This window comes from Colletes gigas, unplaced genomic scaffold, assembly GCF_013123115.1.
Source record: "Colletes gigas isolate AHSC1104 unplaced genomic scaffold, ASM1312311v1 Colletes_gigas_Sc00018, whole genome shotgun sequence".
Taxonomy (NCBI): Eukaryota; Metazoa; Arthropoda; class Insecta; order Hymenoptera; family Colletidae; genus Colletes; species Colletes gigas.
In genome coordinates, this window is record NW_025106647.1 from 2,948,734 (window position 1) to 2,976,164 (window position 27,431).

General features: G+C 35.7%; 1 protein-coding gene and 1 non-coding gene across 3 annotated transcripts in view; one reads left to right on the forward strand and one right to left on the reverse strand.

Annotated features, from left to right (window-relative positions):
- The window catches only part of LOC122400469 (protein vestigial-like), a 159,265-nt gene that overhangs the window by 74,954 nt on the left and 56,880 nt on the right, over window positions 1-27,431 (reverse strand). The window lies entirely within an intron of this gene.
- Window positions 15,323-15,410, forward strand: Trnas-uga. The gene has a single exon. It is a non-coding gene; the product is annotated as a tRNA-Ser (tRNA).

Here is a 27,431-nt window from a genome sequence, read left to right on the forward strand (position 1 = left end):
AATATGCGTCTTTCTTGCTCGTTCTTTTCATTCCAGGGAAGCTTTCTCCATAGTGGCATTGATTCACTTTACACGAGATAGGAGTTTGGGCTTTTATTATTAAAATTATATTTTCTTGGAAAGTTTTCTGACAGAAATGGATATTTGTATTCATACATCCTAGTGCCAAAGTATTAGATACAATAAATTTAAAAACTAACGTTTCTTTACTTTGTTGTTGTGTGTTAAAATTTGATGTGGTTCTAATTGCATTGCTACTTTAGGCAAAATTATACGTTCTTGCTAAACAGAAAGTTCTCTTACAAAAATGAATATATCCATAGATGAATCCTAAAATCTATTGTGTACAATATATTTAATAACTAACACTTGATTATTTTATTGTTGTTTGATGTGGTTCTAATTGAATCCCTACTTCAGAACAAATTATATCTTCTTGCTAAACAGAGAGTTTTGTTACAGAAACGAATATTCCTAGATTCAGAGTATTCTGTGCAATAAATTTAAAAACACTTCTTTATTTTATTCTGTTAGCCTCTCAATTATTTATCAAATTTACAGTCCAAAATATACAAATCTTTCGTCGAATAAAATTCCAATTCCGCGAAGAGTTTGCAAACCAATATTTATCAAACGATTTTTAAAAAAATAGATTAATTAAACATTATAGTCAAATAAAGTGGAAAGGAACTGGAGTCAGCAATTTTTCTTAGAACCGTCCACTTTTTTTCAAATTAAACAGAACGCAATAACAAAATTCTGTCCGCGATAATTTGAAAACTATTAGCTAACGACACCTTCGATCGTACATCGAGGAGATCCTCTTCGCGAGAGATAAAAAGGGTAACCGTCGCCGGAGGCATCGAAGGCATGAAAATAAGGTCGAACGATTATCTCGCGCGTACCAGATAGAAGCAGGCCGATTGATTGCCAACGATCGTGACGCACAGAAAGAAAGATCGTCTCTGTGAACGCGATCCCCTTTCGAAAATAATTCCCCCGACACCGCGCGACACATCTAAAGAGAACGTCAGATGGGATTCTTACCGATTTTAACGATATTTTGATTCACAGAAAATTTTACAGATTTTAGAAACAATTTTTAAAAGCAAGCAACGAATAAACTTAAAATCTACACTTATGATACGAAGTTATTATTTAATGTAACGAGTAATTTTAAATTGTATCCAGAGCAAAGGCTTATGGAAAGAATAGAAAAAATCAATTTTTGCAGGCTTACGTGGAAGGTTTCACCTTAAAATTTTTGTAAAATTATCAAAAAATTGAATTACGTTATTATACTTTGGAAGGAAAATTTACACAAATATACACGAAATCAGAATTAAAGTAAACTGTAAATGGTAAATTGTGGTAAATAATGATATATGAGAAAGATTGAATTAAAAACACAATTTGTTTAGAGTATGTTTGTGAAAAGTCTTTGCATAATTTGATAAAAATTTGGTTAATGTGGAAACGTTTCTTTATATTTAATAAGTACATAGATGGATTTTTAAGGGAGTCGATTTATGCAATATCTCTAGTTTAGACTGAAAATGCATTAAAGTATCTAAATCGGTATTAGCTCTCTAGAGTGATTTCTTCTGACAGATTGGTGGTATTGTATGGTAATGAGGGTGATCAGATATCTTCCCTTCAAATCGCTGAATATCGTGAGTCACATCTTAAATTCGACAATGTTCACCACATTCATTTTTTTCGGTTTCGTTGCGATTATGTAATTCGTACCAATTTCGTCCCACAAACCAAGGTTCCATAATAAACAAATCAATGAGTTTGTTAAACAAAAAATTCTCAAAACGTGATTTTTAAATGTAAAAACAATTGCTTAAAATTGTATGATACAAATATAGCTCAACAAACTACGAAAAAGAATCACAACGTTGGACGTAATATTCGCTTAAAACAAATTGATGAAAATTGCAATATCCTTAATCTCTAAAGTCCTGAGCCTTTGAAGGCTTTAGATCTACGTGGATCGAGCAAATCGAGATCAACGTCGTGTATTCTGTGGCAAAAGCTACACATGCTCGTGACTTCCAATCTCCAGTTCCTTAGACCGTCGAAGCGGTTTTCAGAACTCAATGTAATAAGAGTCGTCGCTGCATTCAGACGAACCAGCGCGTCCTCAATATACTTGCATCGAGGACTAATGCAATACCGCGCAAAAAAGAAAAAATAGAATAGGGATTATCGTGTCGCGTTCGCTAGATAGAGAGGTTCTCGCGACTGTACGGGGAAAACTCGGGTTGTGAAGTCGGTGAACGACGGTCGTTGGTAGGCCCCGTTCAATATTAATCGAATCACGGCCACCGGTGCAAAGGATCGCACGTACACGTGGATAATTTGCTCAAACCACGTAACAAACGACAGGTTATTTAATAAGGAGAATGTCAGATCTGATACTCGTCAATTTTAATGATACTCTGCAGGCTTGTAAATTCGCATCTACAACGATCGTAACAAGAGTTATATGTAGTTGCAGATGATCAGTTATGAAAAAAATAAGTGTAAACTTTGAACAAAACTGCTTAGTTAGATATATTTTAATAATAGATCAACAGAGTTAAAATTAGCTTTGGTATAGTGGATAGAGTAAAAGTTCGAATCTGCATGACATAATGAATTTTTTTATTTTTTCGTTCATTTGTGTGATAAAATTACTTAAACAGTAATACGATCGTATAATACGATTGATAAAAGAGAAAGTTATAGAAAATTGTATAAATCGTGCATCATCCATTACCTAATACATATGACCCATAAATATCTTAAATAAAAAGTTTTAATTCATTTCAAACTATTTTTAAATTAGTAAAAAGTTTTAAAAAATAATACTTATTCTTAGCTCTATTTTTCTTAAAAAAATGCGAATGTTATATAGCGGCTCGGCACCCTAACCTATTTGGCACCCTAAGTATTTGCTCTATTGTCAATGCTTAATTACGACACTGATTATCATCAATGGAAACGTTAGTTAAGAGGTTCGCTACTACTACGCATGTAACGCGCCATTTTTTGTGACCGACTAACATCATATATGTATATTTTATATTCCTATAAACGAATAAATTAAAAAAGTGTCGACCATTTTGTGAAATACTATATTGGTCTATTAAATATATTTTATTTGCAGACAATTGAAAGTATATAGCATAGTCTCCATTTTCTTCATTGTCTCCAAGCTCTTTTGCAAATAAATTCATATTAACCAACTACTGTCAAACACACCGTTGTCACAATCGTTGGGAAACTCTCGTATTGTATAAAGTGTCTGAATTACAAAATGGCAAAGATGATGACTGACGTCGTTGTAAGGTAACCCGATCCGGGCACCAAAGGGTTCACCGAAAAATTAAGAAAGAAAAAAGAGTGAACGGGGGTCGGGGGATATCGAGAAGACGTCTTCTCGATTCGAGGATCAATCTTCGGTATCGGCGCAGAGGAGAGGCACCGGCGATCGGAATGCGATCCTCAGAAAACAGAGGTGGCCGGTGAACGTAGCAGCACGGAGCGTAGCCCCCTTTAGCGCGTGTCGCAAAGAATGGCGTTCCTAGACTAAAAACGGAACAGCGGCAAGGAATGTAACGTTGCAGCACACCTTGCTCGGGGCTGTGACACGAGTTCACACGGAGGACGCAGTGAAACGTGCGCGCACGACGCAATCCGGCCTGGCATGCGTGAGATATGGCAATGCCGTACCGATAATTGTCGCACATCCCAACAATCCCGCGACCATCCGTTCCGCCAGCAAGCTACGATCTATACAGTAGCCGAAACAACAATAGATCCATCTTATCAACATCAAATTTACTTTCATAATATAAAGCTACATTTTATTCAACATTTTTTATTTTATTTATTACAACTGTAACTTTTTCAGACAACTCATAATGTAATATAGTTTAGTTTAACTTATGAACTCCTATTAAGATTAGTAACAAACTTTGTGTTATAAATAAGTTCACTCTATATATTTTCAATAAACAATAAACGAATATTTGAGAAGGTAACGTGACCAGATATCGTCTCTGCAGGTTCTGGCGACACTTCCCGCGTTCGCCGCTAGAGGGCTACGCTCTTAACTCTCTCGCTAGTGCTCAACCGACCACCTATTTGTATACAGGAAGAGGTAAGAACTAACCCCACGATTTTTCAGCCTCTTTCGATGACCTGACAAAAAACTGTTTCTTATCGAAGTTTATCAGTATTTAACCGACAAGAAATTGCAGTTGCTTAAATTTAAAAACAAATTGATTTTCGATCAAAAATTAAGGTCACTGTTATATTTTTAAATGGAACTAGGTATTTTTAACTTCGATAGGAAACATTTTTTTGTCCGACTCCTCGATTAACCTAAGACAAAACCACACTTAGAAAATACTAAGAGAACATAATTAGAGTTCCAATTACAATACAATTATTTGTATTAGAAAATATTATTATTTCCAATACACTTATCAACATATGGTGGTTTCAATAGAAATATTTATTAAAAATATAAACTTGAATTCTTAAGCAGCCTTTATCCGAGATAACCTTCGTGTATCAGATAATCGCCCACGGCTATACCAACGGTAAAAAATAAACCGATTAACGAGCCAATTACAACTACATAAATGCAATATAGAATTCCCATGAAAAGTTGAACGCGAATCGCCTGGCATTTAGACGCCACGATTAAATACAATTATGTTGCACCTCACAAGGCAATCGTTGCCGACTAAACTGCTTCTGATATTAGCCAGCAGAAATTTTCGTCGTAAATCTAGCTCAAAGCTGAGTGGTTGAACGAAAAGGACAGCTGTTTGTGGTACAATTTTGGGTGCAGTTCGCTGTAATCCAACGGGTCATCCGGTGTGATGAATTACCATCAAGGATGGCTCTGTTTCCATATTCCTTCCTCGTGTTTGATGTTAAACGCGATTAACGCTTTCTTCTGATTCTAACCTACCGTTTGATCTTGACACGTAAATCTATGCTGCGTCCACAGTCGCGGTGATATTATCGTTGGCTATTAATGAATCTCAGGTGTCTTCCGAAACGTTTAAAATAAGATTTCGGTACGTTTCGTCTGCACTTGTGATCTTGCAACACTCTTTGCTCTTTGTAATTTGCATTTGTTGTAATGTATTGCTAAGAATTTTATATTATGCTCTTGTAGTTGCTGTTTAAACAATAGTTAATAAGTAAAATTTTTGATAGTTTCGTTTTATAAAAATGTTTGTACGCGTTATAAATTCTGTGATAACTAATGGGCAACTTTGACAAGTTCATTATTCTTGTAAGCCTTCTACGTTGTTTTATTTATTTTAAAATGTTCACATTTCTGTTTTGTGTCCTCTGATATCGGTGAAAGGGTTAATATAGCATTTAGTTTGGTAGCTTCTGTAATTGATATCCCTTGTTTGGAAGTTAATAACAGAAGGGTAGAAAAATGGTACATGAGAATTTATAAATTATTCTTGCAAAGCTTGTGGAACTGCTTTTATTCAAAATCCAATTTAAAGTAGAAAAAGACTTTCATGACCAGACACTGGTATTGTCCATGTATGTAGAATTGTACATACAAAATTATTGTTGATTTTTTTTTCTTCTGGAACATAATTCTATAGAGTATTTGGGTCTCATTCCAAATTTGACTGTCTTTAAGTAAATTTATATACTAAAAGCACTTTATGTATCTTCTAATTCAACAGTACAGGTCATTAGTATATTTGATTTACAAACTCTGTTCCTCAAATTAGGATTAAAATTTGCAAAAGTAATAAATAAAGATCTAGACTAGAGCCTCCACTACTAAGAAAAGTGTCACGATGGAATAAAATGATTATGAAAATTCATAACATCGAAATATTGCACCCACCATTTCACGTCCATTAACGATTAAATTATCAAAGAATTCGCGAAGTACGTTTTAAAGTACGAACCTATCGTTCCCAATTAAACGAACAGACGCAAACAATCGCCATTGAGACCTAACTAGACGGCCACAATGAACGCATAAATTCTGTTTTAACAAATTCGCCCCGGAAAATGGTGAATCTGCCTTGCAGGTTGTCCCGCCTCGTGCCCTGTCTTTCCAGCACGCGAAACAGAACGAGGCAGCTGCTACAATAGTCGCCTGTGGCGATTAATGGCGTCCGGTCGGTGATCGTAAATAACAATAAACCAGTTTACTCGAAGAACCGTCGCGTGGCTTCCGCAGTTCTGGGAACCATCCGACTCGTATGCTCTTCGTCAATGCGGCTGTGACGAGAAGCAATTAATTTCCGCGGACATGAATCGCGATCCGTTCGCTGAGAGATTTTCCAACCAGAAGCAAGATAGGAACGAAACACTGGGCGCTGAAGGAGCTTCCTCGTTTTGCTTCTTCCGATGCCGCGGGAGTAAAGTCTCACCGATGAATGAGTCATCAGGTTCGAGAGTTTAGAATTCTGAACTTCTTCCCGCTTCTGAATTCACGACGAAAGCACAGTATTAGCTACTGCGTAGTTAGGTTGAAGGGACTATGGCTATTAGATGTATTTTTATTCTTTTTACCATTTTAATTTTATCAGACTTTGTTGTCTCAAGACACAGCAATTTGAATAACAAGCTAAGAATTTCAGATGTTTCCAACACTAGGGATTTCATTTAATTCGTCAGAGATTGTAATTCAGTACCTTAATTAGAGATACTGGTACTACGTTATAGGTTTCTTTGAGGCTGCAAAGCAAGCATGCATAGAGACGCGTGGCGCCATCTCCCACACTCGTCAGCAGAGAGCTACGCTCAACTTACTCTCTCATAAGTACTCGACCAATTAGCAGACTCAGGACACGAGATGCCCTTTCTTTTCCTTCTTTTTCATCATACTATCTCATTCGCTTCTTCCTAAAACAACGAACTCTTCACAGACACATGAATTCAACTAACTAAAAAGGGATCTTGATACACCATAGTCCCAACGTCACAGTTATATTGTACTGTATTGATATATTTTGATCTGTATTCGCTGAATGAATAATTATTAATCGTACACAAGTGTACGCATATCGTGTTTTACTTGTATTAAGCTTAACTAATCTTACATTTCAAAATAAAAAATTAGTTAACCAGGTTACACTTAGCCGTACGAGGTTAGAATTCCCTAGTTTGTAACTTAAAAATCTTAATTTGAATTGTGTCATTTTTGTAGCCTTATGGACGATGCAATCGTGCAGTGTCCTCCCATGTCATATGGTAGCTTTGGAGATCCCAACGGTACCAAATCGCTTAGCTACGATATCAAATAGTCGATGGCTGACACTACTGAATAAATAATTGACCGCCTAAGTATACATTTGACTGTATTCACTTGTTTTAAGTGTTACTAACCTTACATTTCAAAATAAAAGATTGGTTAACCAGATTATGGTCAGGCGTAGGAGAATTTGAGGTTAGAATTTGTTATGGACTCGTGTAGCATCCTATATGTTCCATGGTAGGTTTTGAGTACTCGTTCCCTGACAATACTGAATAAATGATTGATCCCCCAAATATACATTTCACTGTATTCACTCGTTTCAAGCGTTACTAACCTTATATTTTAAAGTAGAGGGTGAGGTTAATTTGAGGTTAGAATTTGTTATGGAGTCGTGTATCGTCCATGATAGGTTTTGAATACTGGTTCACAGGTCAGGATCTCGAAAAGTCGACAGTTGACGTAGCTACGTAACGTGCGGAGACGTACAGGGTCGGAAAAAAGGCGAAGTGAGAGGCGTCTCGATGGCGGACGGTGTCCCGGCACGTTGGAAACTGGCCCTCGAGGAAAAGCTTATTCGATTCAATTCTAATGGAGCGGCACGGCGAATGCGAATAGTTGCATTCACGATATCGCCACGGCTGGTATCGTCGATCCGACAAGACTGTCCGTCGGCCGCGACGCGGCTCCCTGGCCTTTCGAATGATGAGAGTATTCTCACCACGTTTCCCCAGCGACAGCGGAGCATTACGGATCTTCAAAGCGCCGCCGTCGGTCTGGCGTATCGTTAATATAAATTACACCCACACGCGTGCGCGGCGAGGCCAGCCGTGCATTGAAAAGCCGCGCGAGCTGCCCCGTCGACGTATTACCAGATTCTTAGGAATGCTTATAATTTTACGAGCCTCCTTAATATGCGCTTAGCTTCTGCCGCGGTAGCTTCGGCCTCTAGCTGCCTACGGCCACACCGTCAACCCCTGCCTCTACCTCGGCCCTCCTCTACCCTTCGCATGCCTACGTACGACATTTTCTACTTAACCTTTGAACCAAGATCGTTCGCGCGTAGCAGGTGCATTCCACCTTACCGGCGCGACGATCGCTCGAAAATCCGCACAGCGCGAGGCGCGGTCGCTTCCTACTCGCGGAACGTCTATATTGGATACGGGTGAGCGAAGAGGGATTCCGTCGAGATTGAAGTTCACCTTCCTCCTCCCTCCCTCCTCCTTTTATTCCCCTTTTCTTTTTCTTGTTTCGCAGAAATATTCTACGCAAAGACGCGATAAGGAAACGCGGAAAGTTCGGATAGAAACACGGGGAATGTTTATAGCCTCGCGTTGTAGAATTATTGAGATTGAAGTTTCGGTTTCTTTACGGATCGAGGCGGAATAATAGTTGCAGCTGGGGATCGGCGATGACTCCTGGAGGTGGGAACGCCAGGAACGTTCGACGATGCAGCGGTGTATAGTTGTTTGGTACGGCTGCATTATCGAGTAACGCGCATCCGGGGACTCGGCGGTCTATCAATTTACGTTTTGATATTTTCAAATCCTCGAGTCTATCTGAAGGAGTTTAGCAATGTGTAATGATGTTTGCACTTATCTGAAATGGTTGGTTGGTTTATTTTTGAGTGACTCCACGATCTATCAATTTACGTTTTGATATTTTCAAACGCTTCAGTTGATTTGAAGGAGTTTAGCAATGTGTGAAAATGTTTGCACTTGTTTGAATAGGTTGGTTGGTTTATTTTTAAATGACTCCACGATCTATCAATTTTCCGGCTATTTGAAGGAGTTTAGCAATGTGTGGAGATGTTTGCATTTGGCTGAATAGGTTGGTTGATTTGTTTTCGGATGACTCAACGATCTTGATGTTTCCAAACGTTTGCTTCCATTTGAAGGAGTCCAGCAATGTGTACAAATGTTTGCACTTGTCTGAATAGGTTGGTTTGTCAAGGTGTAATTATTGGGTTTGCTACAATGAAATTATCAGGATTTATTAAATGTTGGGGAAATTGTATAACGATAATAAAATTATAATAGAGCTTAATAAATCTTTAATTACAAAATAATAATGAAATGCAATTTTATATGGAAAATAAATGAATTTCTGAAAATAAAATAATTAAAGAAGGAATAAAGTGAAAGAAAATCTGAAAAGGTCTGTCAATTTAATCTTCAATATGTTCAAGCTTTTTCATTTGTATAAACAATTTGTCTGCATCTATCTAAGTCTGTAAATTAACATTTGGATATATTCAGACATTTGCGTCTATCTATAGTTGTTTTTAACATATGCTATGAACATTACAATGTTCAAATAAATATTTCCCAAATGGTTTTTGTTTATTTGTTTTTGCACGATTTGCCAGTTTCCAAGAATACTCGACATAAGTACGGAAAGTTCGGAAATGGAATCGCCGGGAATGTTTATAGTCTCGCGATGTAGAATTATTGAGACTGGAGTTTCGGTTTCTTTCTCGGTTAAGGCGGAATAATAGTTGCAGGTGGAAATACATGGTAACTCGGGAGATGGGAACGCGAGGAACATTCCCTGTTGTAGTGGTATATAGCAATGTTGTGCATTATTCGAATAACTTTGTGCAAATCTTGATCTAGATGAAATTATTTTATCCGAACGAATTATTCGGATAATCGTTACTCGTTATTCGTAGTTTTCGCGAAGCATTGCCATTTTTTAAATCGAGTCTTGGCGTACAAAAGTCCCCGGGATGCTCTCATACATATCAAATTAATATTCAATATTTAATAATTTCATTTTTCATACTTCTAGAACATTCATCAATGAATTTATATACATAAAAATAATCAAACGTTATCTGCAAAATGTCAATATCACGAGGATGCTTCAAAATGAAAATGTGCATAGCTCAATAATGTTCTAGCAGCTTCAAGAGGTATGAAAACAAGTTCCTTTTAAAAATATAAAAATTGTACAACGTTTTATACTTGCGATTCTATTAAAACTCGACCAAATTAAAAAAAAAGAAAGGAAAATGGCTTCATAATTATAACTTTTGGAGAGTTTCGACGTCACTGTGGCTTAAGCGAAGGTATGCGAACTACGTGGAGGGGAAGCGCTTCGGGTAAAATTTATAATTCGCCCGAGTTTCCCGATTTCTCGGTGCTCGCTGCATTTTTCAATACCTCAAGGTGCAAAACCAGTATGGTACGCGAAAGTCACTCGGCTCGTTTATGAGGCAGGTGAAGGGCCACGGTTTTTGTTCCCGCGCGACTTCCCGTGTCGCCATTTAAGCGCGCGCGTAATCGTTAATGTATGAACGCGACCAGTTGTAATTACATTAATTTCCGCCCATAATTACGAATCTCCGATCAACAGGCCAAGCGTATCCGCGAAGAAAGTTGCGCCCGCAGTTGTAATTAAAATCTGCGACCGCTTCGAACGTCTAATGCATAATGCAAAATGAACGATCGAAACGTTCGAAGTGAACACAGGAAGTCTAAATAATACACTGCGGTCTAATTCACAAGGAGAATAGAAACTGGTGCACCATTTTACTTGGAAAGAAGTTATTTTCTCTTTCTTAAACTCGACAAACAAGAGGATGTTGAAGTATATTGAAAGTTTGTTTCTAAACCCCTCGATCTTCTTATTTGAGTTTTCTTCGGTAAATAAATTAGTTTTATATTGGGGTTATTTATCAAAGTCGATTTAAATAATAAGTCCAGACGCTAGTTCTTGAAAATTGGACCATTTTTATGGGGGGTTTCTCACTTTACTGAATTAAGAAACAACTTCTACAACATTTCTAGAATTTCTAAGTATTCTTCATCGAAATACGCGTTGTTTGCATTTTGGAATGGAAGTAAATCCTTTAATCCGTTCAGGAGTTATGATTTTTTTTTCGGAGAAATATTTTTGACCAAATACTATATTTTCGGTAAGGAATTTTTGTCTCGAAAATGCGTAGGATTTCGAGGGTATGTCTATTCACCAAAAATGATTGCAATTGACCCCCACAACCAAAAATAATTTTTTTAGAACGATTTGAAAATTTTTGTTTCGCCGAAATTTAGGCACCTACCCCCTATCGATCTTTCTTAAAAATTCATTTTTGATTTTTAATAAATTTCCTTGACGCTGTACGGAAAAGTTGTCTTCTACTTTTTGGTGTGTTCCCACGAGCTCTACTTTATAAATAGATTTCAATGAAATACATTTACTATTGTAGGAGGCCAGTAGAATCAACTACTTCTTCCTCGAGTCCTCGAAGTTTTACGAAGCGTCAGAACTCATATACAAGGTGATTATGTATTAGTGTGTGTAAGTGAGGGAGGGGGTACTTTCCTTTTAGCACCATTCTGATCTTTCGATTGACTTTTTCAATCCCTCCTATAGTCAATTGACATGTATTTACGCACACACTACAGCTGTCTGCCCATCAATACTAATTCAGTGAATAGTTTCTCAACTGACCACTATCCATGAGTAGAGGATGCTAAAGTCAGATTGGGCCACGAAAATACATAAGGTGTAAGGTCTACTCGTATACCTCAACTGGTACGATACTTTACTATTACATACAATAATTATAACATTATTGTTAACATTGCAATATTAAAAATAAAATGAAACTAGGTTTATTTCCTAGAGATAGCGAGCTATAGTTTCCAGTTCTCCAGTTGTTAACATTAACCTCCATTTCCTATAACGTAAAAACATGCCCACGCGCGCCATTTGCCAAAAATAATAACTTACGCGATCGTTTCGTAGATCGAAGGCTTCCTCTGCCGCGACCAGTACAGATAGACATCGAGAATTTCTCACGCTACAGCGAATAAAGGTCCGACCGAACGTTCGATTAGTCGGATTCGAAAGGACGCTACGTTTTCATTAGTCACGAAACGCGTGGGACAGAGAGACAACACCGGTCCGCGGCCAGTGTCTCAAGGGTTGACTGGACAACTGTCGATTCGTCACTGTCAGCTAGTGCAGTGTCACGAGCTGCTCGAGATGAGACGAGCGATTACGAGGATGAAAAATGATCCGCGAAAACCTTTGATATTTCGTCCGCTATTCCCCGGGGAATACACGGAACAAAACGAGTTTCCATTATTCCTGCTAAGAGAAAGGACCCTGTCCTTTTACCTCCACGACCTGCCAGTCGCGAAATTATCGCGTCGAAGAATCACGTGAAAAACAGCGTCGACGATGGCTATCGCCCGGTCTTAAGCAGCAAACAGTGTCGCTACCACATTTCGTTCCGAGGAGAAACATATCGCTCGAAACGATTAGAGCCAACGTGGCAAACCGATTTTTGCCCTAGGGGAAATTTGAACTTGAATGCACGGTTAATTAGCAATAAACAATCTTCGAGTTTGTTTGTTCTTAGAAAGGGTAGGTTTGGGTCGGTTAGAGGCTAGAGGTGTAATACTTGAATTATATGAACGATTAACATTGTGGAGCAAAGAAATATGTCTATAGAAAATGAATCTACTGAAATGGGTGGGGAAAGCTTCGTTTGAACATCTGTATGTATAATCTATGTTTATAATTTTTATTTTTGATTATAAATGGAAAATGTTGGGATATGTATGAAAATTAGAAATAAAACTTGTGGAAGGTCGTAGTACGTTGGATACAACACTGTCTCTTGTCTAGTCACCGACTTTCAGCCGCATGACGCGCGGTCAAATCCAGTACTTTTTGGGATGGGTGACCGCTAGGAGAAAAAAATTACTTCATACTATAGTGAATTATTATTGTTATATAATAATTATACCTCTCATCATTATTATTATGCTTCACATCAATGTTAAAAACACTATTTCATAAATAGAAATAACGCAGTGTAACAATTTACAGGTTATTATAATATAACCTATGGCTTTCAGTGATTGAACAAGAATACGACTTATAGTTTTACCAGATCTTGAAGCTCTAAAATAACTATATGTGTATTTGTCCATCTACCAATCATGGAGTGATTTTTAAACAAGCTTTGGATATAATCGAATAAAAAATATTTGTGTTAGTCACTATAACTTTCTAACGAATAATGCACGAATTACCAAATTCAGCAAAGATTTAATTCTTGAAATTCGTTCTCCAAAATTCAGTCCCTGGTGTTTTCGGAGCAGTTTGCGATATACGTATCGGCATGAACATCTTGGTTCCCTGCATAAGCGAGAGTCCTATCATCGACGTTGCGGTTAAACGACGTGTATTACATCGAAGTTAACACTACCGAAAGAGGAACGGCGACGACAACGCGAGGCTCCCGCCAGCCGTCCCACGAAACATTATCCGTCGTTGTCAGTTAATTAACAGCTTAATTAATCGCGTATCGGCATTCCGGGCCGGATCCTTTCTTATCACCGTTGGGAACGGGGCTGATTTATAAGTGGCATAAGTCTGAAGACAACGCTCACGCTCTCTCGTAGGCGTCGCGAAGTTTCTTTTTTTTTAACCCCCGAGCCCACATATGAAGCCCGATTATCGTTCTGGTTAACGATCGTAATTAAATAACAGCGGGGATGGCTCAATTATCGTTAATGCGCCCGCAATGCGCCGCTTTCCTTGGACCTCGATGAAAAGAAGGAGAGAAGCGAGTTTAATTAATCTGCAGTTCGTTCGTTAAGACCCGGAAATGCGACCCTGTTCCCCGTAGTAATTGTCTTAGTTCGATCGTTTCCTCGGCTAATTGAAATTCTTACTTAAGTACTTGGGTGCCATCGCGAAAGAAACTTGTTGGACTCTATTAACCGATGCTTAATTAACACGTCAGCCATTGTGAGATTTCGTGACTCTCGGGTCAAACTACTTTCGGGTGAAAGTGGCGGGGAACAAACCACTTTCCGTCAACTTTTGCGCCAAAACGTATTTGTTTCCTTCTTTCTTCGTTGTCCTGTGAAAGTCAATTTTTTGTTCCATTGACGCGTTCGCTGCTAGACCGAAGCTTTCATTTTGGACAATAGTAAACTATTTAAAATTTGTCTCAGTACTTGTTAATATCACTAAAATTTATTTCCTCTAACGTTTCAACTTCAAATTGCTTTATTCAATAGTTGCCATCGAGGATGACTCTTCAAAGAAAAATGTTTGAGCTAGTAGCAAGTCAAACAAGTCTTTTTGCAGGTGTTATCGGACAATCGATCGAAACATTCGAATAAGTGGTCTTTGATCATAGACTAGAACTATACTATACTAATAAAAAAAGAAATACGTATTGAAGCAGTTGCAAAACTACTTTTATATTTGTACAGAAAACAGGTATTGTTATTACTATCATTCTCAATTTTTTTGGCGCAAAGAGAAATTAGTTCCTTTGCAAATCATTTAAAAAAATTCAAAATATAAATAAATACGAAGCTGAACGAATAAACTTAAAAAAGAAACGATCTTTGCATTTATTGTATTAAGCTTCTTGACACGAGAGGATAGAATGATTTGCGAAAATAAATTACTTTGATTCACATTAAAACAAAAAATTAAATGTATATAGAATTTACGTAGTACGAAATTTGGTATCGAGTGGTGTAAAAATTGAGAAAAAGAAAAATTCAATTTGGACAGGGGATTCGAACCTGTGTGGGATTAACAACCTACCCAATGGATTTCAATTCCATCCCTTTGACCGCTCGCTCACCGCAGCTACGTGCAGAGGGTTGTTACAGTTCGTAAATACTTATATTTTAAGATCAGTTTTATTACTTTTCATTGATGATCTTATATATGTTGCATTATCCATAATTTAGAAAACACTCTTTTCATATAACAAATATTACTGTTCATTAGACCCTTATTATTTAAGAAAGAAAATTTAAATTTAAATTCTGCCAATAAATCGAACTAGCCTTAGTAAAGTTCATCGGAAGTTGAATTATTTTAAATATTAAAGTCAAATAAGATTAAAAATATGTGTTTAATAAGTATGGATGACAGACGTAATAAAAAAATTTATAATTATTGTACAGAGATGGTTTGAAATTAATTAAAAAATGTTTCTTTGCTATCAGCAGTAGCTAGTAGCAGTAGAGATCTCTGTTTATTGTTTTATCGATAATAAGTACGAACTGTAACAACCCTTAGCACGTAGCTGCGGTGTCCGAGCGGTTAAGGAGATGGACTTGAAATCCATTGGGTAGATCGTTAACCCACACAGGTTCGAATCCTGTCCGCAGCGAATGTTTTTTTCCCCCAATTTTTACACCAATCGATACTAAATTTCGTACTACGTAAATTCCATATAATTTTAATTTTTGCAAATCATTCTATCCTCTCGTACCAAGGAACTTAATGCAATAAATGCAAAGGTCGTTTCTTTTTTAAGTTTATTCGTTGAACTTCGTAAAGTATTTATTTATATTTCGAATTTTTTTAAACGAGAATCAAAGAAAGTAATTTTTCTTTGCAAATCACTTTATTCTACCATTCGGGCCAAGAAGCTTAATATAATGAATGCAAAGATTTTTTATTTTTTAAGTTTATTTGTTAAAATTCGTAGTGCATTTATTTATTTTTTAAAAAATATTCATTTTGCAGTGGCATGTATACAAACGAAGAAAGACAAATTTTCGGTACACGTCTACTCTCGTAAATATACGCTCGACTGAAAGTATGAAATATGTAGATTTTAGCGGCGATTAGGAGGTTGTAATTCGTCATCACACCTACGCAATGACTGTTCCGTTCAGCGGAGATTTTATGATGGTGATAATAATTTGCAAAGGGTACCCAGAACTCGATAAATCCTGCGTTGACGTTGAAGCATTGCGAAAGATACGCCATTTCTAAGCGAGGAACGAAAAATTGTTACAGTGTGTGACGTATGAACTTTGTCGGGGCGCTGAAGTGAATTGAATTCATAACAAAATGGAAGGTTTACTCGAATCTTTGTTAGATAAAGATGGCGATAAAATTACAATACGATCATATTTGTCTTCCACTAATGTTAAATAGAATAAAATATTAAAAATGGATACGAGATCAAAATTCGTATACAACCACGATTTACAGTTTTTAAAACAGGCGATTTTCAACACGAATGTTAGTTGAAATTTGAATCGTGAAGGGTGCTCTTAAATAATTTCAATTTTGTCATTTTTATAAAATAATATTTCCAAAATAAATAATGAACGAAAATGAGCAAAATTAACTGTTTCCACGACTACCAAAATTGGAGCAGTTCTTATTAGTTCCAAAACAATATTTGATACAAATCAACAGTACTGATGAATTTTTCAATTCTATAATGCTTTTAAAAATGAGTGTGATCACTCTCAGTTTTGTTTATTGTCCAAAAGCCTCCATTGATTAAATTATAGAAACCTTGAAAATTATTTACTGTGAATTATTTCAAGATAAATAGCTGTAATTTAACTTTTTCCACAAGTTGGACTCCTGCAGCTGTCGATGGAGAACGACTCTACACAGGAACGACGTTTAATGGAACGTTGGAGTTGACGAAACGTCGGAAAGCAATGATTTTCAAGAGAGATGGCAACGACAGAAGCCATTTCAGAAAAATTCCTGGCCCCATACGTTTCTCCCGCCATCGCTGGGCTAAACCCGCGTAATTGAAGAAACAAAAGGGGACTGCAATTATGTCTGGCAATTACGCCGATGCGAGCGAGTCTGCACGAGGCGGAGAAGCATGGCGGCGTTCCAGCTTTCTTCCACGCTCGGCGCGACTTTTCGATGAAATTATTTCTTCCGAGCGGGTCGTAAAACCGTCAGAAACGAGAGGAGCGACGCCATGCGAATTCGAGCGAAACCGGAAGCACGCTTCGCGGGCAAAATCAAACAATATCACTTTGAGATCGACCGCGACGAGATTCTTTTTTTGCACGAAGTCCTCATTTTTTTACATTTTTTATATTTTTATTTCTATGCATCGTTAGTGTGCAAACTAGGTTACTAATCCGTAAATAAATAAATAAAGTCCAAGACCTCTCTCCCCCATTGCTTTTGAAAATAATTTAAATTACAGTAGAACGCTGGTTATTATTAAATAATAGGAAAACGAAACTCGATAAATGAAAATAGAAAATTTTTAATAGGAGAACGAGGATATTAGCTTATTTATTATTTCAAACTATGCATTCTAAACAAATAATAATGAATTTCTTAGACTGTTCCAATAAGAAAAATAGAAGTTTCAATTACTATAGTCGCCATGTTTGTTATTCGCTAAAAACTGTTCCAGAAATTTAAAGAACTCGTTTTCTTTGTAGTGGATAGTACATAGCAGCAAAATAATAAATATTTTAATTATAATGAGCTTCGAAAAAATTAATAATGGACTCAAATAAAACGTGACTGATTTTTCGAAGTATAAATTTTTAGAGTCAATAAAATAAGTATGCTACAATGAAAAATCTCTAGGTGAACTACACATTTCTACTGAGAAATATGGAATAATATTTTTCTCTCTGAATTAATGTAACATTTGTCAGGTAGATTAAAATAGCGGCATGAAAAATCACATCGTGCGTATCAGGAAATCAAAATGGCGGGGCAATTTTTAACCCTACTTTCCAAAGACCTAACCCTACCTAACCTAAAACTAGATCGTGATTTTACTGTGACTTTAGATTGACATTTTTGTGAAAACACGATTTATAAAAGTAAGCAAACAATACTTTAATTTATTTATAATCGTCCTCTTTTCATAATAATGGTTGTTAAAAACCAGACTTATTTCTTAACGTGTCATTAACCGTCTTCGACCAATTCCGACGAATTTACAGTAATTGACATAAAGACAAAAAATTTCTAGGAATATATGTAAAAGTAGTTGCATTTACTGTTAGAGGTGACTTATAATGGATGGCAGTACTCGATCAGAAAATTATCTTCCACGCGATTTCGCAAGCATTGCACAACTCGAGTCCTGACGCAATCAAAAAGACGAGACCGCAAGACAAATAGCTAATAATTAAGCAAATAAGTAATTAAAGCGTTTGTAACAGATATTTATGAAGAAACCCGTTGTAAAAACTTGATAAAGAGAAATAAGGAAACTTGTTAGACGAGAGGCATAATACCGTCTTACGTGAAATGTATAAATGCAAAGATAATAATTATTTATAATATTAGATAGTAAATATTGCAAGAATCGAGAAACGAGCTGTTGGAAATTATTGCATCATGAGAGAATATTTCATTCGAAGCATTATTAAGTTTCATTATAAGCAACTGTAGATTCTTTAATTTATGTTTTTAGGCATTAACAAAAATGTTGGATAATCATTAAAATTACTGTAATAAAATACGATAAAGAATAATCCATCATTCAGGTCTGAATAAGAATATTAAACAGAACTAATTTCCTCACTGTATAATATTCTTAATTTTACATATAGAGAATTTTTAATTTATTTAACTACTATTTACAAAAAAAAAAAAATAAAAACTAGTCCATCATCGAGGTCTAAATAAAAATATTAAACAGAACTAATTCCCTCACTGTATATTATTCTCAATTTTAGGTATAGGGAATCTTCATAACAAGGAAGATATTTAACTACTATTTACAAACAAACAAAAATGAAAATAAATAAAATAGAATAAAGAACCAGTCGTAGTAAGTTTGACGTCGTAAATAAAATAGAATAAAGAACCATCATCGAAGCCCAAAAGTCTCGAGATTGTACATTAAGGAGGAAACAACGGGGGCAAGTCATGTACTTCGAAGACGAAGTTTATGATAAGGCCGTGAAAACTTGCGGACAGCTAATTTTTAAACAAAGCCCTAATTTCGCAACTTCATAACATCGTCGTGTACCGGTTATTACTCGACCGGGATAATAAATGATTATTACGTCGGGTAAAGTGGAGGGGGTGGGTTCGTAGGCGGGTCGAGGAAGAATCCTTTGATGTCTTCTCACTCGACCTGCTTCAAGCGGAGCGACAAATTCTTCGATATTCAAGCGATGAAAAGCTTCTCCTTGGGGGGTTAAGCTGCCGGCTTAAAGACTGTGGTAAAAACGCTTACGCTTTTCATTCGAGGAAAGAACGCTTCGCGGGGGATCTCGTTATTCTCCAACTAGTTCACCTTTTCTATATACTTCGGTGCACTTTTTTTACATTCTTGCCCATCAATTAACGTGACTTGATTAACAGTCGTGACAAATGGTTTTTAAATTACTATTTTTGTTCTTGGGATGTTTATTAAACAACGGTAAATGGTTAATGGTCGATACTAGTAGAAGCTTCAAAGTTTTCATTTGCAAATTACTACTCGTTATGAGTCATATATGATTGTGTATATTAATGTGATATTAAATTGTTGTACAGTAGAGATTCCTTCTTTGTTGGCTAATATAAGACCGGAATTTAATAAATACATATGCACATAATATGCAAATAATATTAGGTATCTATATTATATAAAGTAATGAATATCAATGAGGAAATAATTTTTATAAAGATATTTCAACAAATACCAATCTTTGTGACTTTTTTTATGTGTAAGTATACGTTATAATGAAAGTATTAATTAATTTGCAATATACCGTTTTAAGATTGAATATAAAAGTAATATGTTGCAAAATTTTATTTTAATCAAATGATAGGTAGCACTAAAGTGACACCACCAAAATAAATAAGGCAGACTGGTTATCAGAATATTTCCCATAATAAGGGATGTTTGCACCCCGAAGAAACGAATTCTAATCTATAATAAAAATAGTAAAAATTTCTTTGGAGATCTCTATATTAGGATACAAAAACTGTGAAAACAATTCTTAATGTGAATTATGTTTTAATTATGTTTTAATTATGTCTTTTGAAATATTTGGTAAAAATAGTGTTAAACAGCTTCTGATATAAGATATAGGTAAATAGAAAAGTACTTGTCTACGTATAAGGAATATTTCAGCCCCGAAGAAACGAATTGTAATCCATAATAAAAATAGTTCAAAACTTCTTTTGACATCTCTGCAAATAACTGTGAAAATAAATCTTCATATGAATTATTTTTTAATGTATTACCTAGAAAAAATAATAAAACTTAGAAAATAATTTCAAATAAAAATTTTAAATGTCTTTGGAAAAATTTGATAGAAATTAGGTTTCCAAAAAACCCTGCACAATTTTAAAGAAATTTAAATAACGCAAAGTGGATTGGGGGTTTAAAAAGTTTGGTAATCTCCACAACGCGGGGTTAATAGATGCTTCGTTCAGGGTTGCAAAGTGTGTTACGTTGCATCCGGAAGTTCCCCCACCACTAATTATTATACCACGGACCTTAATGAAATACGAGTTTTGTAGAGAGTTGTCTCAACTCCTAAATATAATAATTCTTATATTTTTGCATGTTAAGTGAATTCTCTTGTTTTTTGAAAATTCAAATTACCCATAAATACATAAACATCCGCAGTCTGCTAATTATGTTATCACGATTCGAAAAATGGTAATTGAAAAGGACTGTCCGCGTTCCAATCGTCCTAAGGCACAAAAGCTCTTCGCCCGTTCGCGGAAAGAGTCACGAAAGAAGCAAACGAAGACGTCACCGATGAACGAAAGAACGAGGGAGATCGAATCGAAAGGATCGAGATAATTCCATTTCAGTACATCACGGACACGGTGCAACGGTGAATCGGAAACGGAGAATCCGCATCGACGATCGCGATCGTCGGGCGTGCACGGGCCGCAGCTTGCTTATTTCTTCGGAAATATGCAGGGAAGCGTATTCCTCTCTGCTTGATGAGTACGCAAAGAGGATAACGAGGGTCGTAAACCTCTCCAGTGGCTCCGCGTGCGATTTCCGATTCGCTTCCACGATCGACTAAACGACGCGGCGACGTCTTATTTGCGCTTCTTCTCCTTCTTCTTCTTCTTCTTCTGCTTCTGCTTCTTCTTCTTCCACCTCGTCCTTTTCTTCGACCTTTCTCCGACGATTTTTCCCCCCTCTCGACCGACACGGCGCATTTGTCCACGACTGCACAATGGTTACCCGCGATTTCCGCGATAGCTGACAGCTTTACGGTCATCCTACATGAAGGGGAAAAAATTTATGCTAATTTCGATGAGTTTGATTTCTCGCGTGCTCAGGGTTCAGAGTTCGGGCGTCCAAGTGACTCGAGAATATTGGGTTTATCAATGAGAACGATGGAACTTTCCGATTGACGTGGCCGCTATAATTTTTTTATTGACTGTGAAATATAGGTTTTGCTTGATACTAAATGTTTTGAAAATATATGTGATTTGAGTAATTTTTCTGTCGTAAACGTCTTCAGAGTTCTTTCATGTGTTAGAATTATCAGTTTCTAAGCAATTTACAACACTAGCCATGACAATGCCAATTTTTAATTTTCATGTGTCAGTTAAAAATTATGACTTACGAGGGAAGGACACGAACTGTACGACTTCGATTTTAATGTGCTTTTGCATAACTATAGTAAAGCGATCCCTTTTGATGTATGTAAAATATTAGGTGTAGATACTCAATAGTTTTTAAAGTATTGTATATATAATTAATATATCTTAATGCAGATGGACATATACATATATATATAAAGAAAAAAGATTTTTTATATATATGTATATTAGTCATATAAAGAATCTTTTTTCTTATAGTAGTTACTAAATTTGTCGTATTGCATATTTGTCAGTTGAATAGCTGTTTTAGTAGCATCTATTATATTCTGTGACCTACAAGACCACAAAGTGAAATATTAGATGTAGATATTCAACACTTTTCAAGATATAAATAATAATGTAGTGCACCTTGACACGCACGAAGGTGTGTCATGATATAAACCAGTAAACATATTTTCTTTTCTTTCAATAATTAGTACTTGAAGGGCACGAACTATTCGACTTTGATTGTAATGTGCTTTGGCAGAATAGTGAAACATAGACCCCCTTTGATCCATGTAAAATATTAGGTGTAGATACTCAACAATTTTTAAGATATAAATAATTAAAGTTACCACAATAAAAATTCAAGGAGGTCAAAAGGTTCCCTATAAAAACGAGTTCACTTCTTTCCTTGTCATTCAGATAAAACCAGATCAGAGAGCAGTGCAATTTCTAAGTCTACTCATTGTCTAGAGAAGACTAAGAATAAAATGAGATATTTATCCATGTATTTTGATAAATTGCAGCTTCCCAGTTTTTTATAGCCTTCACTCGTGACTAACAAGAAATATGGCTGGGCCCACCGGGGGGCCCCACACGGTCGTTGAGAATCTCTGGTTTAGCCAGTTCATGGGAGTCTTCGTATTATGAAATAAAAGGCAAACACAGTATTTGCTGATAAATACATAAAAGATAGCGGATTGCAGACCCTTGATCGAAACAAACACAGATTGTTGATTACCAAACGACACGAGTCACTCGAAGCCGATAAACTGTAATTAAAAATTTTTGGAAAATCATATATTAAAAACAGTACAAAATTTGTTACTTCCAACGGACCAATTACAGCCAACAATCGATGTTTCAAACAGAAAGGGCTTCAGAAATTACAAATAACTCCGCTATTTTAAAACGTTTTTACTTTTCAAAAATTATAAAATAAAGTTGAAACTTATTATTATATCCATTCAATTATTTCTTACTTATATTAATGTCACTTTTAACGATCCAATTACGGTGAGCAATTGAGCTTCCAACAGAATGTTTATTTTTCAAAAATTATAAAACGAAAGTTGCATCCATTTAATTTGTTGACTGTTAGACTGTGGACGTTTATGCATTTATGAGAAATTTTAATTCTCAAAAAAACTACTGAATGCACTTAACATGTAAAAATATAAAAAATACTTAAAAATGAGAATGATTATATTGAGGGGTTGAGGCAACCCCCTACAAAGCTCTCAGTTCATAAATTCTGTTTATAAAAATATGAATTTGCATGAAGATCCGCAGCCTAGTCATGAATTTATTTACATTTGCTGTTAATTCTATGAATTTAACTTGACCTACTAACTCCTTTTAAAGACGATTCGTTAATTGATTTGATCTTAACAGCTTGAGAATGTTTTTTATACAGATATAATGATCTTATCACCAAAGTAAAGCACACGAATATGCTAGAACTATTATTATAAATATAGGAACACCATAAGTAGACTATTTCCTCGCTAAATGTTATCTCTGTCAGGCTTGATCGTGAGACGAATGTGAAAACCACTGACAGTGAGTAAAATAGAAAAACATGTTCATTGTTTGTTTATACCACAAATTCTAAAATCATACAGAAGTCAAAGTAAATACATTTTTTTACAAAATTGCATGTTTTTCGCATTGTAGCTCAAGTTTAAAATAGAAAATCTCATTTGTTAATAACATTACGCCTTTTAACACATTCTTTCTCATTGTAAACTTCTAGCGATTATCGACGAGTAAAATTCGCAAAGTTTACCCTATTTTTAAAGCCTATGGCGTGCCTCCTCTCGTCCGTTCTCGTCGTCAATGAAATAGCTGGGCCGCGAGAAGCGCGAAATTGATGAAAGTATGCAGGGTTCGCGCATTCCGCGGAAGTTTCGAGTTCTGACCAGCTTTGGCAACCGAAAGTGCATAGCGAACGCATCTGTTTGGCCGGTCGATAACACGACGAAGACGGGAACCGTCGCGTCGCGTTCGCGCTCTTATTAATGAGAGGACATTCCCGACGAGTCTTCGGGATCTTAGTTCGCCCGACGCGATCGCTCCAAACGAACGAAAGACGAAAACGCGAAGAATCCCGTGGATAGCTCGGCCCTCGAATGAAAAACAGATGCTGACACCGACGCTTGGAAATCTCGCTTTTTCGCGCAGGAACCCTTTGATGCCGGATCACGACGACGCGTGCTCCTCGACTTTCTCTCGCTTTGATTTCGGCGCCGGAATCCGTCAAACGACGCCGATGATTTCCAGCTATTTCGCGGAGAAAAGATAATGTGGTGTATCTGAATTGAAATTTTTCTGTAGATACCTGATACTGTCTCTAATATTAAACCCACCGTGATCGATCGAACCACCATTTTATAAATGCAGTTTAAAATTTCTTATGTGGAATGTTATTTCAACACCCATTTAATCTCACGATTTTCCTTATAATATACATACCCCACAATGTTCAATATTCACTTCTCTTCTGAGAAAAATATACATATAGTTTGTCGTGAGTATCACAACCAAGACATTTAACAGAATAAATAATAAATAATAAATAATAAATTTGAAAGAATAAAAGATGAAAGTAGGATCACGAAGGAATAAAAATACTTAAGTATCCCACTGACAGCTTTTGATGCTCGAGACAAAAGATGGCACGTTTTCTGCTAGACTTGCGTCGAACTCGGCGCAACCACTTCACGGGTGACGATCTCTCAATTGGAGGGATGATCACGCACGCGATCCCTTAATTGTGATCTCCCTGAGGCGCAGGTGGCTGCGGAGCACGCGTGTGTTTCCACCGCGGCACGCATAGAGGTGTCTCTATTAACCCCCGTAAACTAGAGAACCGTGCAAAATGTCTGGCTCGAGGGAGGCTGGCTCTCTGTATTACCTCATTTTATGCAGACGCCGCGGCTTCTATCAAATTAAGTTCATACAGGCTTCTCGCCTTCGACGCGATCCCGAATCTTAACTGGCAAGTTCCCTTTTCGATCGATCGACTCATTGGCGTCGCCGTTTAATCAACGCGAACCGTTCTGCCCCCGTAATACACCTCGGTCTATATGCTTTGCACGAGAATCTTCGCTTAATTAAACTTCGATATTACTTTTCACGTTGATTGCTGCTAATAGTGATAGTCGATTTAATCAAAATTTCCCTGGAATTTAGCCTCCTCGACGAGAAGCGTACAATGGGAGAAATTGCGCCCCTTGTACTACAAATATTCATTCCTTTAGTCATTTAAACTTTTGCTTTATGCATATTAAAAATGTTATTTTAAAAATGTTATTTTTAATATGCATATCCGTAGTGAGATTACACTTAACAAGATTTCACTTAAATAGAATTTTATATTGAATATTTTTTTTTTAAAACCTGATTTCTGAATGTTGATTATCTTTCGTGTAGTCTTTTTAATTTTTTAACCGAGAAATATTTCTCGAAATTCTATTATAAATACAAAGACCTCCAATTCTTTCCATTTATTTCTACCAAATGTTGTTTAGTACACTGTATATATTTACGAAGTATGTAATTTTGTGTTATTTCTATTTACGTAGTTTTTTTTGTTTCTTATGAATATTCTTTTCCTTTTATTTTTACAAAATATTGTTCATTATTTATATTTTGTTACTTCTATTTACAAAGTAGTTTTTTTTAATTTTTCTAATATTGATGGGCAAAGTAATTCTCATTTACACAACCGATAGAGAGGTATAATTATTATATAACATTAATAATTGTTATGTATTATAAGAGGTGATTTTTTTCCCTACCGATCACCCACTTATACATATCTCAACGTATGAAAAAATGGACTCATACCAGTTTAAAAAATTTTGTTCATTTATTTTAAATCACCATTATAGCGTACGAATACGAATATGAGTATATATTTAGTAAAATAACCAACTTTATATCGATCAAATTTGTTGATCGAGTGTTTTTCCTTGAAGAGTTCACTGGTCGCTTAAGTGATGACGAAGAAGAGAAAACCCAAAATATGTATGACATCACATGCTTCTAGAATTCACGTGTATGTGAAACAGTCACGCGACTATCATTTTACTGGGACTAGCTCGGATCGTATAGATAATTGGCCAGGTCAGAGGGTATTTTTTATTTATAATCCATATTCCATGGTGGATTGAATTTTTTGCAATTCAAATGCCTCCTGCTATGAGAGATCTAACAGTGCATGGGAAATTTACGTTTTACGAAGAGAGACAAGTTTCAGGAAATGATACGAGCTCAAGTATAAATACAAACGAGCCTCGGTCGAACGTTTCAAAGATTACGACGAAACCCAACAAAAAATATTTTCAAATTTTGTACAAGAAATCTCGAGCACTTTTTTATGATATTTTGTGGTTTACATGTATATGAAATATTGGCTCAGACAATATTCTAACAGGAGTCTTGTATTCTTGTATAACAAGAGTTAATTGTATGAATCAAATCTTCTTTATATCAATCGATCAAAGTAATTTACTTGATATGTCTTAATTGAATTAAATTTTAGCTTCTAAATAGTGTATCCAAATTATTAACATTATATGAGATGTAGATTTAAATATAATTCGAATGTTTGTGACGTTTTATATTCAATCTTTATGTATTAATATCAAATTAGTTGTAATGTAGTATAACATGTACCAGGTATAATGGATCAATTATTTTTTATATTATTATTACAGCAAATGGTATTACAGAAGACAATGACAATAATACTACAATAAGTTTCAATAGAAATTGCTTTGTATTTTCAGTGTCTACATTATTCAACTTATTAGTGAAATGTACTATTTTAATCTTGATCACTCTATACATTCCAGGTAAAATATTCTAGTCGTTAAATATTGATAAACAAAATGAATGAATAATATAAGGGAGCAATTTTCTTAAAGCTGTGTCCTTAGCTGCTAAATCACCCGAAGCCTTTAACATATCCAATCATCTATAACTCAAACTGATTCTAAAGTCACTTTTTCGAGTTTGATTTAATCATTTTGTCAATATGTATCAATTGTGGTTTTAAAGCAATAATGTGTGGTTCAGAAAGAATTAGAATACAACTATTCCAGAATATTTTACACTTAATTTAAATTTTGTGTTTATTAAAATTTACCTTTCAAATTATTTCTCATTGTTAGTATTTATCAATGATCATATGGTATAACTTTTCTACACAAAAAGTAACATAGATTATAAAGGTTTAATCACATTTAATTACATTCGTTTTACGTCATCCAAATGTGCATTTTTAGCTATGAACATTTACAACAAAGATCAATATTATACATTCTATTCCAGTCTATGATACATGTTACTTTTCAATTAATGTATTATTTTGTCACCTACCCATCAATGATAATAATTGTATATAGTATTATGTGTTACGAAAAATTATTTATGATAATTTGATTTAACGAATCAAGAAACATTCTCCCTATTTGGATAATAGAATGTTCAAATAATGCTCGAATAATGAAGATTCCAACGTGCTTTTTACCCCAGATGGATAGATATAGCAGACAAACATTTCGGCTACGATTAGTCACGGAATATTCGACTCGACAGGGAACACCAGAAT